Raw genomic sequence first — 16,668 nt, forward strand, 5'->3', positions numbered from 1 at the left:
GTTAGGTATGCCAGCAATGATGAACCACAATGTGGGTATTAACATGCCACAGAATTCGGGGAACAGACAGAATCCAGACGCGATATCTCTACCTATCACTGTAGGTCCACCAGTACCACTGTACATACAGGCAAATTCAATCACCAGCGACCAAGGGTTAACGATACAAAATGGGACAGGGAGAAGCTGCATAGAAACCACTCCAGAGACAACTCCGATAGCGGCACTGCCAAATGGATCTGGGTCCTTGTCGGAATTTAGTCCAATTCCAATTTGTGCTCCGTCAACCGTGGTAAGGTCACTTCCGCCACTATTAGTACCGTTAACCTCACAGACTGAAACATTACAGAAACCGTCAGTGGCAGTTGATGTAACTGCTACATTGATGGGACTGAACGCGCAACAGTTAACACAATGGTTCAACAGCCTGAACTCCCCACAGAGTACATCAAGCGGGAAGGGAGAAGAATACCTGAATAAAATAAGGTTGGGTATGGAGGCAGATGAACTGGTAGAGGGAACAATGGGTTTGAACAGATTGGAATCATACACAGAGGAAGAACTAAGATACATGTGCCCTAGGATTACAAGAGAAGTGAGCAACATACATAAGAAATTACAAGAAATTGCAGACAGAAACGAGATCGATATAGGTAAGACCAAACATCTAAGCAGAAGTTACAGGTTAGACTTTGAGACAAAAGATTTTGAACACATGAGATCCGCAGGGATGAAAACACACCTTAAAGAGATACTGCAGAGCGCACAGGTTTGGAGATGTTTAGACAAGTGGGAAAGCCGGTGGGTCAAGAAAAAGGATAAAAAGAAGGAAAACACTTCAGAACGAAGTGAGAAAAAACAACAGAATGACGATCTGATAACTATGTTACCAATGAGAGAGACAGCAGGGGGAAACCTTGTGCATGTACCATGGCACAGGTGCGATATTCAATCCTTTACGGATGACTTTCCCAAATTAAGAGAGAAGCCGATTGAGTGGTATCAACAAACGGATAGATTTGTGAAACTCGCGAAGTGTCTCTGGGAAGACCTGAACACCTTATTTGAAATTGTGGTTCCGGCAGATTTGTGGGAAGATTGTAAAAGGGCTGTAGGTTGGCCGACGAGTGAACCAGAGAGAGATAGGGACATAGGTGCGCCATCACCTACGGTAATGAGTTTGTACCACAAGGTGATCGAGCACTTGAAAACCAAGGTTGCGTCGAAAAATGTGGATTGGCAAAGGATTGACAGGACCGCTCAAGAGGTTAAAGAATCTATACATGCGTATTATGAGAGGTTGTTGAAAGCGTTTAAAAATTATAGTGGTACGGAAACGATTGAGCCAAAAGACATGCTCCATTTTGTGTTCAGGTTTGTGGAAGGGCTGAGACCTGAAATTAGCCAGATGATTAAATCGCATTTGATTTGTTGGCAGTCAAAGTCGATCGATGAAGTGTTGAATTATGCAAAATACTGCAGTGATGAGATCGAGACAAAGCAGAAAAGATTGAAGGAAAAGGTGATGGTGATGGTGATGCAGCTCAGAGCAGCTCAGACAGGTTTACAAGGTTTGCAAGGTTTTCAACAACAGATGCCGCAGCAGCAGCAACAGGGAAATGCTATGTTTCAGCCGCAGATGAGAGGCAGAGGCCGGGGAGGTTTTGTGAATAATGGTCCTGATTTGAATACCGTTATGATTCCAAATGGTATACAGGCAATGAAGAAGGTGATGCCATGTCACACGTGCGGAATCGTCGGGCATTGGAAACGGGATTGCCCAATGATGGTGCAGGAAGGTGTAGGTCAGCAAAACAATGATGTCAATGCATTTCAGACTATGAGAGGACCGAAACTGAGAGGTCCGAACCCAAATTTTCAAAACAATATAAACCAGATGCAGGGTCTACAACCCATGCAACCGCAACAGGTGCAAATGCCTCGTGTGCAAATGACACAATTGCAGCCAATGCAACAGCAGTTTCCTATGGTACCTAATCAGCAAATGCAAATACCCTTAGCACCAATAAATCAGCAACAAGCAATGCTTCCTCAACAGGTCACGGGTCAGGGAATGAGTCAAAATGACACAGTACACCAATTCACACTACACAGCGAGAATGGAATAAACGATGCATGGGAGAATGAAAGTTCAGATGAGGAGGGAAATTGTGTGCTTGCAGCATCTTTGGAAGTTGATCAAAAGGGTCCGTATGTGGAGGGAAGAGTCATGGGTCATCGCGTTTCCTTCTTGGTTGACACAGGAGCTACACGTTCCACTGTCAGGAGCATTGAGGTACCGAATTTGCCACTTTCAGGGAGAACAGTTCAAGTAGTGGGAGTAGCAAACAGGTACCTGACGAACCCAATCACAGATCCAGTACAAGTCAGAATTGGTAACTATCAAGGGTCACATAATTTTGTGGTATGTGACTCAAGCCCGATATCACTGTTAGGGAGAGACCTATTGTGCAAATTGGGATGTTCGATTATGTGTTCGAACGATGGAATTAGAATTCAGATGAGCAGTGATGGGGAAGAAGAGGACAGTGTAGAAGGGGATGAGATGGAAACTGTCGATGAAGAGTATCCTCTAATTACCCTTTTTCCGATGATCACTGAAGCAGATATTCCAGCTGAATTACAGGAAACAGTCGGAAAAGAAGTGTGGGACATGACAGGAAAAGAGGTGGGATTGGTGAAAGGAGTGGAACCAGTGAAAGTGACTGTAAAACCCAATGTAACCTTTCCCCAGACCCCACAGTACCATATGGCACAAGACACCCTCATGAAAGTCGCCCAACTCATTGATGAGTTTGTAAAGCAGGGAGTACTGAAAGAAGTGTTAAGCAGTCCATGTAATTCACCAATTATGGGACTAATAAAGCCAAGTGGAAAGGTCCGAATTGTGCAGGACTTGAGGAAAATAAATGACATAATAATTAAATGCTGCCCTGTAGTACCAAATCCAGCTGTGATAATGTTTCAAGTCCCTTGCGATGCCGAGTGGTTCTCAGTCATCGACTTGTCACAAGCATTCTTTTTGGTGCCTCTTCATGAGGACAGCTAATTTCTCTTTTGTTTCAAATTCTTAGACAGAGTCTACAGTTGGTGTCGAATTCCTTGTAGTGCTTTCCTCTTAGCTAGTTTCTAAAGCACTAACATAACACAACAGAAATGCACTTCTGAGGTCAAAGAAAACTTTTATTGTTGTTAATTCTTCCCCAACCACAATATTTATGAATGACGAATTAATAGCTTTCAAGTCCGCGTTAATCAAACAAAATATATCAGTTTGCAATATACACAGCAGGTTATATTTATAAGATATTGAATGCAAAGCAAAACAAATACTTCACCGTGTGGGAAACTATCTACAGCTTCATCTTTCTAAGGTCTGCAAGCTGATGACCCCTGTCAGCCGCGAGAAAGAGATTCATCTACCCACACGGGATTGCTGGCAGCTGGCGCCAAGCTCCAGCACGAGGTCCGGCAGATTCGAATCTGACTCTCTGCAGCCTGTGTCATTCGTTACAAAGGTGTGCCCCCTCCTCTCAGACCTGGGAAACTGAGCAAGCCTTTTGGAGACTGGTCAGGTCTCCAAGACTACTCCTGTTCCCAAGCTCAAGCAGAGAGAACAACACCATGTACCCTCTCTTATCAGGTCTAGTCTACTGTGAGAAAAACATCTTGGTTCTCTGGTGCAAAAACACAGCTTGGAAAAATACAGCTTGGATTCTCAACTGCAAGATCTAACTCCACGTTAAAGGCAATAGGCAGCTAACCTAAATATCAAATGCAATGTCATGTTAAAGGCAATAGGCAGCTAACCTAAATATCAAATGCAATGTCTAGTGTCATGTCAAAGCCAATAGGCAGCTGAGCTGAATACAAAATGCAATATATAATATCATGTCAAAGCCAATAGGCAGAATATCTAATAGCATGTCAAAGTCAATAGGCAGCAAAACTGAATACATCATGTCAAAGCCAATAGGAATGCAATGTCAAAGCCAATAGGCGGCTAGACTGGATACAGCATGTCAAAGCCAATAGGCAGAATACAGAATGTAATGACTAATGCAATGTCAAAGCCCATAGGCGGCTAAACTGAATACAGAAAGCAATGGCTAATGCCATGTCAAAGCCCATAGGTGGCTAAACTGAACAAAACATACCATGTGCTACTGGTGAACATTGAGCAACTAATATGCGCAGTGGTGAAACACAAAGTCATTGGTCAAAACAAACTTTATCAAATGGCAGTACATTCCTCAAGGGTTTTCGGAGTCACCGTCAATTTTCAATCAGATTCTAAAGAAGGATTTGGAAGCGTTAGAATTGCCATTCGAGTCAACCCTAGTACAGTACATTGATGACTTACTGATTGCATCCAAGACAGAAAGTGACTGCACAGCCGACACCATTGCCCTATTGAACCATTTGGGAAGGAATGGACACAAGGTGTCTCCTTCAAAATTACAGTTCTGTCAGAAGAAAGTGAAATATTTGGGTCACCAAATAGAGAAAGGGTCACGGAGAATAATGAAGGAAAGAATAACAAGTGTACTTCAAATGAGTCCTCCAAAGACGAGGAGGGAGGTGAGGAAGTTTTGGGGAATGGTGAGTTACTGTCGCCAATGGATTCCCAACTTCTCAACCCTAGCAAAACCTTTACTGAAACTGACCCAGAAGGATGCATTGGATGAAATTGAACTGAAAGGAGAAGAGATGGATGCTTTTATTGAATTGAAAGAATGCATGTGCAGGGCTCCAGCTTTAGGTATGCCTGACTACACAAAGCCTTTCACATTGTTTTGTCATGAACGTGATGCATGTTCCTTGTCTGTCTTGACCCAAGCCCATGGTGGCGTGAACAGACCAGTAGCATATTTTTCAGCTACTTTGGATCCGGTCGCAGCAGCACTGCCAGGGTGTTTACGCGCCGTAGCAGCAGTTGGTATCAGCCTCACTCAGAGTGAAGGAATAGTGATGGGACACCCTTTAACAGTCATGGTCCCTCACTCAGTTGAGATACTTTTGACACGTTCCCGAACACAGCACATGACTGGTGCTAGACTTACAAGGTACGAAACAATAATTCTGGGATCACCTAATGTGCAGCTGAAAAGGTGCACTACGTTGAATCCAGCAACCTTGTTTCCCAGTGAAAATGCTGAAATTGAGAACGCTGAAGACATCGAGCATGACTGCCTTCAGGTGACTGAATTTTGCACCAAACCTAGACCTGATATCAAAGATACCCGATTGGAAGAAAATGATCAAGTTATTTTTGTTGATGGTTCATGTTTAAGAGATGCACTGGGAATATTGAAAGCAGGATATGCTGTATGTACTGTAACAGGTGTTCTGGAAGCATCTTGGCTTCAAGGAGTTTACTCTGCACAGGTAGCAGAATTGGTAGCCCTTACCAGAGCGTGCCAACTCTCTGCATTAATGAAAGTTACCATTTACACTGACAGCCAGTACGGGTTTGGAATAGTGCATGATTTCGGACAACTGTGGTCACAGAGAGGCTTCATGACCTCTTCAGGATCACCAGTGAAAAACGGTGAAAGAATAAGAGAATTGTTAAATGCCATTCAATTGCCAGGGGAAGTAGCAGTGGTAAAATGCAGTGCACACTCGAAGGGACAAGACTTTGTTTCCCTGGGAAATGGATATGCGGATCAAGTCGCAAGGTTTTGCGCATTGAACTGTATATTGCTTAGGGATGAATGGAATTTGATAAGTGAACCAGAACTCGAACCAAGCGAAATCTTTGCTCTAAAGGTGGTAGATACGATGGACGAATTGAAATCCCTACAGAATGATGTCAGTGAGGATGAAAAACTCTTGTGGACCAAATTACAATGTGTAAAGAGGCTAGATGAATTATGGGTTTCAAGTGAAGGAAAATTCGTTCTTCCAAATAGCCTTTTGACACAGATAGCTAGATTTTACCACGGACAAGCTCATCTTGGGAGGGATGCCATGATTAGGTTGTTTAAAACTTATTGGTTTAACCCCAAATTCCGTCAAGTTGCTGAAGCAGTTTGCCACCGTTGCGTCATTTGCCAACAGATGAACGCAGGGAAGTGAACCGTAGTAAATTTGAGCCACATTGGAAGGGCAGGGGGTCCATTCAGCAGGATGCAAATGAACTTCATTGAAATGCCTGTGCATGGAGGCTTGAAGTATGTGTTGGTGGTTGTGTGCATTTTTAGTCACTGGATTGAAGCATACCCTACACGCAGAAATGACAGTCTCACAGTTGCAAAACTACTCTTGAGAGAGTTAATACCACGTTTCGGATTCCCGATCTCTTTAGAATCAGATAGGGGAAGTCACTTCAATAATGAAGTAATAAAATTGCTTTGTGCAGCACTGAACATTGAGCAAAAGCTGCATTGTAGCTACCGCCCTGAAGCATCAGGTCTAGTGGAGCAAATGAATGGCACATTGAAATCGAGAATGGCGAAAATATGTGCATCGACAAACTTGAAATGGCCTGACGCATTGCCTTTGGTACTAATGTCAATGAGAAACACCCCTGACAGAAAGACTGGGCTGTCCCCACACGAGATTCTCATGGGCAGGGCTATGAGACTTCCAGCAGTTCCTGCAAATGCGCTTTTGAATATTACAGATGATATGGTGTTAGACTACTGCAAAGGTCTAGCTGATGTGGTTCGATCTTTCTCTCACCAGGTGGAGGCAACCACCTTGCCACTGATCCAAGGTCCAGGACACGCCCTGAAAGCAGGTGACTGGGTCGTGATAAAGAAGCACGTGAGGAAGTCGTGTTTGGAACCCTGTTGGAAAGGACCTTTCCAAGTGATTTTGACGACTACCACCGTTGTGAAGTGTGCGGGAGTTCCCAACTGGATTCACGCCAGTCACACAAAGAGGGTGTTGTGTCCCACAGATGAGGAAGTTGAAGCGCTGAAGTTACCAGTACCTGATAACAAAGTACCAAGTGCTGAGGCAGAGCGAAACAGAACCAGAAGCGAACAAGCAGAAATAGAGGAGGGAGAAATATTTTCTGAGGACGAAGCCCCTGATTCACTTGGGGAAGACCAAGGAGGAGCCTCAGACAGCGACGAAGCAGCTGAAGGTAACAAAGAGCCTGAAGCAGCTGAAGGTAACAAAGAGCCTGAAGCAGCTGAAAGTGACAAAGAGCCTGAAGAAAGTAACGGTGACAAAGGGCTCGAAAGAGGTGAAGAAGCAGGAGAGCCTGATCAGAGGAGGGCTTTCCCAGAAGCAGACGATACAGAAAAGGAAAAGGAAAACCTGATTGACTCCCCAGAAGGAGGGGACAAGGCAGAACAGAACGGAACTGCTCAAACTCCTTCAGAAGAGATTGCAGGTCCATCAAGTGGACACAGTGCAAAAAGAAGACCAAGCATATCGCCAGTAAAACTAAGAACTAGAGAAACGTTGAACGACAGTGAAGGGCCAAGAGTGAAAGAGAAAAGAAAGGAAGTGTCTGTTGTAGTACCAACACCAAGTGAAGAAAAGGACTTGGGCAAAGAGGAAAGTATCAGTGAGAAAGAATCAAAGAGAGATGCAAAGTTGAAAAGAAAAAGGATACCAAGCAGGAGGTATTCCGGTCCGGAGTGGGCGTACGTAGCCAATAACGATTGGTCAGACGAATTCGTATCCCTCAGTCTTGAGAACGAAGAGGCAGAACTTCATTTTGGAAGTAAAAACTTTATGGACTCTGTTGATTGAAACCATTGATCACTTGATTGATTTTTCAACCGGCTAAGACATTGCTAACTTGATTGACTTTGAAACCGATTTTGAGACAATGCTGCTAACCGATGAGAGACTAAACTGCTAAAGAAACAGTGTGGACATTGAACTCGTTCAGCTTTGTATATACCTGCAACTTAAAAGAGAAAAAAAAAAAAAACGCTTTGATAAAGTGTCTTCAACTTTCTGATTCTATACAGATCATGACTAGCTTCACTACACAGGGGCGTAAAATGAAGTATTGTAAATACATGTGTATAGGCTTAATAACCGCATGCGTACTAATAATTGTAGCAATAGTTCTTGGAATGCATGGTAAAAGTGAGAGTGAGACGAATGATACTTCTAAACCTATTATTGTTACTGAACTAACAGCTCTGAAGAGACTCGAGCAAGACGAGAGACACTTGCATGATAAGAAGGAACTTTCATCTAACGTTTTCTATCGCTTACTGAGTGAGTATGTTGAGACCATGGATGCGAAAGATTGTTATGTGTGTACACAAATACCTACCTCAGTAGTGGAAGGGGTAACGTATCACAGCATGCCTCTTACGTATGGAATTACATGTAGTATAGTAGCTTCCCTCTTACGTATGGAATTACTTGTAGTATAGTAGCTTCCAGATTTTATGCTCAAAAAGACATTCATTATTTCTATACTAATTGCGATGTTACTTTTGCATATGTCCCCATAATAGGGCACCTGAGTAAGATAGCTCGAGATTATTATGCCAAATTAATGAGGGAATTCTTCGAACCAATGTCACCTTTTCACACAGCTCACGCACATAGAGAGAACCTTACATGCTTGCTTTCACCAGTAGAAATAGAATTTTTAGACCGCACTGATGATAGGAAGAATGAAATGAAGGAGAAATTAGAGAGGGAATTACACGAAAGGACGTCTGTAGATAATTATGCTTTTGCTGCAATAAAGACACAAGGGAAAATAGCTTTAGATACATTGCATGTAGGAAGATTTTGTATACATAGATTTCCATCATATTATGACACAGTTTTTGTGGGAACGAGTGAATGTAAACATACATATGCATTTCAATCTAAGTGGACGTTCATGCTGAATGGACAAGACCCAGTTATTCCTGGAGTATATTATATTTGTGGACTCAACGCCTATTATCGTCTTCCTAAAGGATTGTATGGAAGGTGTAATTTGGGAATAGTGTTCCCAAAGGTTTACCAACTAGACGACTTAAAGAAATTTCCAAGGCTGTCTGAATCACATCGTGTTCAGAAAAGGGAGACAGCTTCTGTTGTGGTAGGAGATATATTTGGAGCATTGATTCCTTCAGTAGGAGTCATATTGAATTCAATCAAAATACGAAAGTTGTCTACTATTGTGGATAACATGCTGACAAAGTTTTCAGGAGCTATAATCCTGATGGATGCTGAACTCGCTGCAGAAAGAGCTATGACTCTTCAAAATCGGCTTGCCTTAGACATTCTTTTAGCAAAGGATGGCGGTGCTTGCAAAATGCTTGGCACGCGTCACTGTTGTACATATATACCAGACAACAGTGGAAAAATTAGAACGATGCTTACAAATTTAACTAAAGAGAGTGTAGATTTAAAGGAATTGAAAGAACCCGGAGTTTGGGAGAAAGTTGGAAAAGGATTTGCTTCTGTGGGAAATTGGCTCAGCAACGTTTGGAACGGATTGTTACTAAAAATAGTAAAGGGAATATTGATAATATTAATTTGTTTATTAGGCGCTTGGGGAACATGGAAAGCTTTCAAAATGTTAAAAGCAAGGAACAAAAGAAAAAGAGAAGAGAAAATAGAGAACAAAATGGTGGAAATATATAGGGAAAAGTCAAAAGGGACTAAGAGAAAAAGGGAATTGACTGAAGTGCCAAATTACTATACAGAATTTTAATGGGATAAAATGTGTGGGTAGATTTGATGTGATTACATAATTAGTCATCAGAGGAGGGATTGATGACGCAGAAAAAGAAGGTCCGACATATATTCATGTATACCGTGTAATCGATACACATAATGAAGTGTGATTTTAGTAAAGAAAAATATGTACGAGGGAAATTGTGCCCTCGGGGTAGTTCGCCATCATTCTAAACGAGCTTTATTAATCATGAAGTATTAAAAATGTAGTAATCCGTCATAATCGCAATTGTGTGCCATGATTTCTTGTTTGAAAACTGTTTTGCTTAGCTTAAATTTAGTACAGGCTTTGGCCTGGTTGCTTGGTTTCAAATTCTAACTGCGTGATTTTTTTCCTTGAACTAATGAAACATATATTCTTGCTTGAAGTTGTATTTTTCCAGTAGAAACTGGCTGGTACACTTATCTCCAAGGTTTCGTGCTAGGCCGGTTACATCCCCTTTGATACAAGGTCAGTCTCTGCAGGTGCGGACAATGAAGGTACAGATAGTAAAATAATTGGCAAACCATGATACAATTTGTGTTCCAAGGCTCCAAGGACAGTGTATGCATAAATGGGCGCTAGTAAAAGACAATTTTTGATTGGACAATTTGAAGCCAACCTATGAACCCTCCAATGGAAGACCCTGCAGAATTTGGAATGTTTCTTACTTAAACCCACCGGACAAAGAGAAGTCAGCCATTTTCCTCGATGCCAGTTTGAAGTCTGATGCCAGACTCCATTTTGGACGACACCCTGATGCCCTTTTCTCTATCTGAGAGAAAGAGACTTTAAGAATTCTCACCCTAGAGACTTTAACTTTGATTTGCCCCCGTCTTGCCCATGCAGTAACTTTGCCCCATTCTCCTTGCCGTTGCAAGGAAGCTTGCCCTTAACTTTGCCCCCTTTGAAATTTGCCCCATGCTGATCAACCGGTACCTGAAGGACGAAGACTTTTCTTGAATGCTGATTGTATTTGGTAAATATGAAAGGATAAATGTATTATGCATTGTGTTTTTTTTCCTTTTAGGTACCAACTGCTATTTTGATAGAGTCCTAGCTAGAAGTTTTCCAAATTTGTGTTGACTAAATTCGTTTTGCATGAAGTCCCACATGCCAATGCTAATTAGAGGTTAGTCGAGGTTTTCATTCAATGTATCATGAAGAATTGAAATCTTGTTATGCTGACCGAATGTATGCAATTAGTCAAATACAATTAGTCACATTGGTGATTTGCATTGCTATAACAGAGTGTATCATCATTCAGATTTTACGTAGATTGTGTTTCTTCCGCCGTTATGGACAGCTAGTAATGTTCATATACATATATCAATTGGTCTTGAGACATATATATATCGTGCTAGCTTTGTTAATATAGGGAAATAAATTCACTAACTTTTAATAAACAGGTGTGGTTATTCATGACTGAAAGGTCATGGTGCGCCGAAATACCAACTGTTATTGATTTCTGATGTGTTATATTGATCTATTAATTGAGTATTGATTACCGATTACAACAGTTATTGATTATTGATCTGAGTGACTCGACTATTGAGGATGAGGAGAGCCCGACTCGGTTAAAAGATTCACCGACCTCCAACGTGTCCAGGTACAGGAAATTTATAAGGGCTGGATGCGTTATCAGTAGATGGTAGCAGAGATTGATGGTTTAGCCCTTTGGGACCCTATCCGAACAATAGACAGAGTCAGGTTAGAATTTTCTTTGATAAAAGAAGTTGGAGAGATGATGATGCCCTAAGTCCCCAATGACTTTCCCGGGATCTCGGAGCTTGCGAATGAGGAACATGGAGGTATGAAAATGGTCTCAGCGTTTCTAGTGACGGTATGAGTGAAGTTAGGGTTTCACGCTTGCACAGCTTATCGCCGCAGATTAATTGAGAAGTTCGGGAGGATTTAAGGAGTTAAAAGATATTAGAGGAGTGTTCCTCCAAAGGTGTGAGAGTAGGGAAGTCGTCGAACTTCACGTGTGTGTAGCGCTTTGAGCAGAAAAATTGTCCACGTGGTTGTTGAGACGGGCCCTGCGAGGTCAAGAGACTCCGGAGTATGTTGAAAAGTGTATGTGACACTTGTTTGATGTTGTGATCTGGTCGGTTTAATAGGTTGATCGGGCGTGGTCAACAAGGCGGTATGAATGTTGCAGAGTGAAAGAAAATTTCGACTTTGAGATTTGACAAATTCTAAAGTGCACTAGAATAGTTCATTGATCAGTTGAGAGTAAAGTTTGCGGGTCAAATTTTGCTTGCGAAAGTGGGAAACCGAGAAAGATGGAATAACTGCTGAGGCTAGTGAAAAATCCCTAAGGTTTCTGAAGCGATTGTATTACCTTTCCTGTAGTAAACCGACAGATCTGTTTTATTCTTTTGGTTAAGTGCTCGCGTTATATTGCAGAAATTAGTTTATGAGTGAAGCCGAATGAAAAGAGGACAAGCCGCAGGACTTTTGTCAGCCGCAGTGTGTGAGTGTGACGTCACTAGGAGCCGCGCTGGGATAGGTCGGTTGGTGAGAAGGGTCGCGCACGGATTGGACGCAGTCCGTGAAGCGCAATTGGAAGGGGAAAGGCAAGCGAAGAGTTTTCCGGGAATTAAAGTCACTTATTGATTACATATTTTAGAAAAACAAAAGACGGAAAGATGAAATTTTTCAAAGCATTTAAGAGTGCCATGAGGGGAGACGTTTATATTAAAGCAAATGTAGGAGAAGAAACACCACCTGAGGGTACACCAGCTTACATCGTCATTGAAGAAAAGGGTGTAGCGCCATGGCTATGGTTAAAACAATGGTGTAAATTAACAGAGAAACATGGAAGTGTAGCGTTCCCTATCCACGGGTCGTTTAATTTAAGGGTTTTAGAAAATCTGAGATTTGCGCTATATGACATGAAAGTACCCCCAAGGCCAGCACAGTTTGAGGCATTAGCAATTTGGGAGCTAATAGCTAGAAACCAACAACAAAAGAAATTTGAGACAAGAATAAGAAAAGTAGAAAAGACACTAGCGGATGCTAGATGGGACAGCACACAAAAGGTTTGGAGATCAGACGTATTGCAGGGAATTAAATTGTTTCCAGCGATTGCCGAGGAAGCGGAGACGGAAGGAAGGAAAGCCACCTGTAAGACAAACAGGAGTCAGTCCAGAGAGGGAGAGGGCAATAGAAATTCGAAAAGGGGAGACGAGTCAGATGATGAGGAGTTCATTATACAATTGCTGAATGATCGCCCACCACCATACGTGGAAAGCGAAAAAGGCTCAAGTATTAGTACTGCCCCTCCAGAACCAATACAGGGTAATGTAACACCAAATTTGAGAATATCTCAAAGGCCGAGCAGCTCTGACATGCCTTTCTCACCACGAATACCACGGATTCAGAGAATGTACCCAGACGTGCCAACATTGAAACCTGCTGATAACTATCAGCCACAGGTTCAAAGGCACTGTTGCGATGAGCATAATGTGGGAATGACTTCCGATTCAATGGCGCAGGGAGGACAAAACTATCAGAGACCGACATTGATTCAAGCTGAATCAACACAGTTCTCGATGCCCCAAAAGCAAACACAAGAAGCGCGAGTAGTAGAAAGCCAGTTAGGTATGCCAGCAATGATGAACCACAATGTGGGGATTAACATGCCACAGAATTCGGGGAACAGACAGAATCCAGACGCGATATCTCTGCCTATCACTGTAGGTCCACCAGTACCACTGTACATACAGGCAAATTCAAGCACCAGCGACCAAGGGTTAACGATACAAAATGGGACAGGGAGAAGATGCATAGAAACCACTCCAGAGACAACTCCGATAGCGGCACTGCCAACTGGATCTGGGTCCTTGTCGGAATTTAGTCCAATTCCAATTTCTGCTCCGTCAACCGTGGTAAGGTCACTTCCGCCACTATTAGTACCGTTAACCTCACAGACTGAAACATTACAGAAACCGTCAGTGGCAGTTGATGTAACTGCTACATTGATGGGACTGAACGCGCAACAGTTAACACAATGGTTCAACAGCCTGAACTCCCCACAGAGTACATCAAGCGGGAAGGGAGAAGAATACCTGAATAAAATAAGGTTGGGTATGGAGGCAGATGAACTGGTAGAGGGAACAATGGGTTTGAACAGATTGGAATCATACACAGAGGAAGAACTAAGATACATGTGCCCTAGGATTACAAGAGAAGTGAGCAACATACATAAGAAATTACAAGAAATTGCAGACAGAAACGAGATCGAGATAGGTAAGACCAAACATCTAAGCAGAAGTTACAGGTTAGACTTTGAGACAAAAGATTTTGAACACATGAGATCCGCAGGGATGAAAACACACCTTAAAGAGATACTGCAGAGCGCACAGGTTTGGAGATGTTTAGACAAGTGGGAAAGCCGGTGGGTCAAGAAAAAGGATAAAAAGAAGGAAAACACTTCATAACGAAGTGAGAAAAAACAACAGAATGACGATCTGATAACTATGTTACCAATGAGAGAGACAGCAGGGGGAAATCTTGTGCATGTACCATGGCACAGGTGCGATATTCAATCCTTTACGGATGCGAGCTATAGCTACCTTAGGGCACGAGCTATGGTGTCTTGAGATAACTATAATAGATTAATTTCTATGGGTTTTGTATGTTTAAGTTATAACGTCCCTGTAACCTTTGTTTTTTAAGTGAATTTCTATGTTTTATTTAATTCTATTTCCTAACTATAACATCCCTGTGACCTTTGGATTTTTAAATAAAAATATATATACAATCACCAAAAAACAAAGGTTACAGGGAGGTTATAGTTAGGCTCACATTTTAAACGTATCAAACCATAGAAATTCACCAGTTATAGTTAGAGTTACCTCAACTAACTATAACTTGTGCCCTAAGGTAACTATAACTCACGCCCCTGCCATGCAGTTTTTTCAGCAACAAGTTTTACTGCAAATATGACATTAATATTATCAATGATGTTATCAAAGATGTCATGAGTGCCGTAATTTGGGGGTAATCAGTGCAAGCGAGGGCTTGAGTTATGGTTTCCTTCTATATTTGTGAAATGTCCCGGTATTTGGTTTTAAAAATCTGGTCACCTCACAAAGGAGACTCCAGCACACCATGGGGAGTATTAGTGCAGTTTATTATTTATTAATTAATAATTATTATTTATTATTAATTTGCACAAAAACTACCGGTGTGCCAGAGCCTTCTTTTTCAAGATACTGAAGGCTTTTTAGGGAATTTGATGGAATTGAGGGAAGCGGAAGCGGCCCTTAAAGAGGAAGCCGACCACGGCTCTTGAGAGCAGGTCGACAAACCGCTATGTTCTCTGGGTGTGTGTGTGTATGTGTGTGTTTTTGTCTCTCTCTGTGTTTTTAAATATAACTTTGTATGTAGGCATGTATATAGTTTATATACGCAGATTTCTATTAACAGATAAACATGCATACAAAGTTGGATTTATTGTAATAAAAAGTACTTGGACAAATGTATGTTGGTTGCAAGATGCAGTCTTTTTTTTCTTCGTTGACTCCTGGCACACTAAGCTATTGTAGTAAGCGAACAAGGAGTGAGGGGAGAGCAAATGGAGCCAGGAAACGGCTTCATGTGCCCCCTTCTAAATACACCTCTGTTACACACATGCCTGGGAGCGTTTATCCTAAGGGGGCTCTTTTTCAGGGAACACACGTCAGGGAGAGCGTGTTTCCGCACTCACGCCCGTTTGCTCTCTCCTTTTAACCTTTCCCTTCGCCCTGTTACTTCTCAGACGAGCCCCTCTCAGCAGGTGCAGAAACCCCGTCCCCTCGCACTGGGTCTAAACCCCTCCAGACGGCCCAATCCGCAGTTAATGGCAATAAATCATTATACCATAAAGATACCACAGATCGTAGTTTTTGGAACATATTGGCCGCAGTTTATTGAGGGGTTAATTACAGCATGTCAGCCCTTCTTTTATGAGGGTCATAAATCAATCATAGGTTTAGTTTGTTAAGGGCAATAAATCATTATCCCATTGATACATTTGTGTTACATGCTTTCCTTAACAATTTTCTCATTTAGACGATAATTCTTATGGCATGCTGTTTGCTCTTTGTTTTCAATCATTCTCTCACGCTGTCCGTCATTCTTTAGCTAGGAGGGTACTCGTATTTTGGTTTTAGGCTTAGCTCGCTACCTTGTTTTGGTCCTTGTGTCCCGCTCTCCAGTGGACCCGGGCTGCGAGTGCCGTGTTACCGAGTAACTCCCCTGACTGCCTTACCCTGCCGTGAGGCATCCCAAGGTAAGTAGCCTTGCCACCCCGCGGTGCTGGGTGTGGCCTTTGTAGTTCTTTTATCCTTTCTTTCCGCCTCCTTCCCTCCGTTTACGTCCGATGACCCAGCCTGCGACGCTCTGGGTGCCTGCTGCTCTGTTGGTGTGGGTGGGTGGGTGTTTCTCTCTTCTCGGCTGCCCGGTCACCTGCGATGATCAAGGTGCCGGGCAGCCCCCTTTTTAAATGTCCTTGCGCACCTCCCCCAGGTGCCCCCCCCCCTTCGTTGTTTGTTTTCAAACTTGCCCTCCCCCTATTGGTTGGTTGCTTCTTCCTGTCCCCAACCCCTTTCCGTTTCCGCCCAACGTTGGCCCTACGATGGTGCCAGAAGAGGGAGCGCGGGGGGGGAGGGGAGGTGGCCTTGCCACCTTTTACCCCTTTGTCTAGCGCGCCAAGCTTTGGCGCGAATGCTGTGCTCAGGGCCGCGGTTGGGTTTCCGCTCCGCCCACCCTGAGCTCCCGGTGGTCGCGGGCCTCCGCCCGTTCCCTCTGCTCCACCCTCACCATTTACCCAGCTCTGCCCCTCAGAATGGCTACCCCTGGCGGCGGGGCAGACACGCTCGTTGTCCGCGGACCGTCCCGTAAACAAAGACGGCGACAGGGCGGCTTTACAGGAGTGTCCACTGCCGGCCGAGAGGCTTAAGATCCTATCGGGGATGAGTGGAGCCGCGGGGGCTCCAAATTTCCCAGGTCCTTCCTTC

The sequence above is a fragment of the Pleurodeles waltl genome, chromosome 6, assembly GCF_031143425.1.
Source record: "Pleurodeles waltl isolate 20211129_DDA chromosome 6, aPleWal1.hap1.20221129, whole genome shotgun sequence".
NCBI classification, from domain to species: Eukaryota; Metazoa; Chordata; class Amphibia; order Caudata; family Salamandridae; genus Pleurodeles; species Pleurodeles waltl.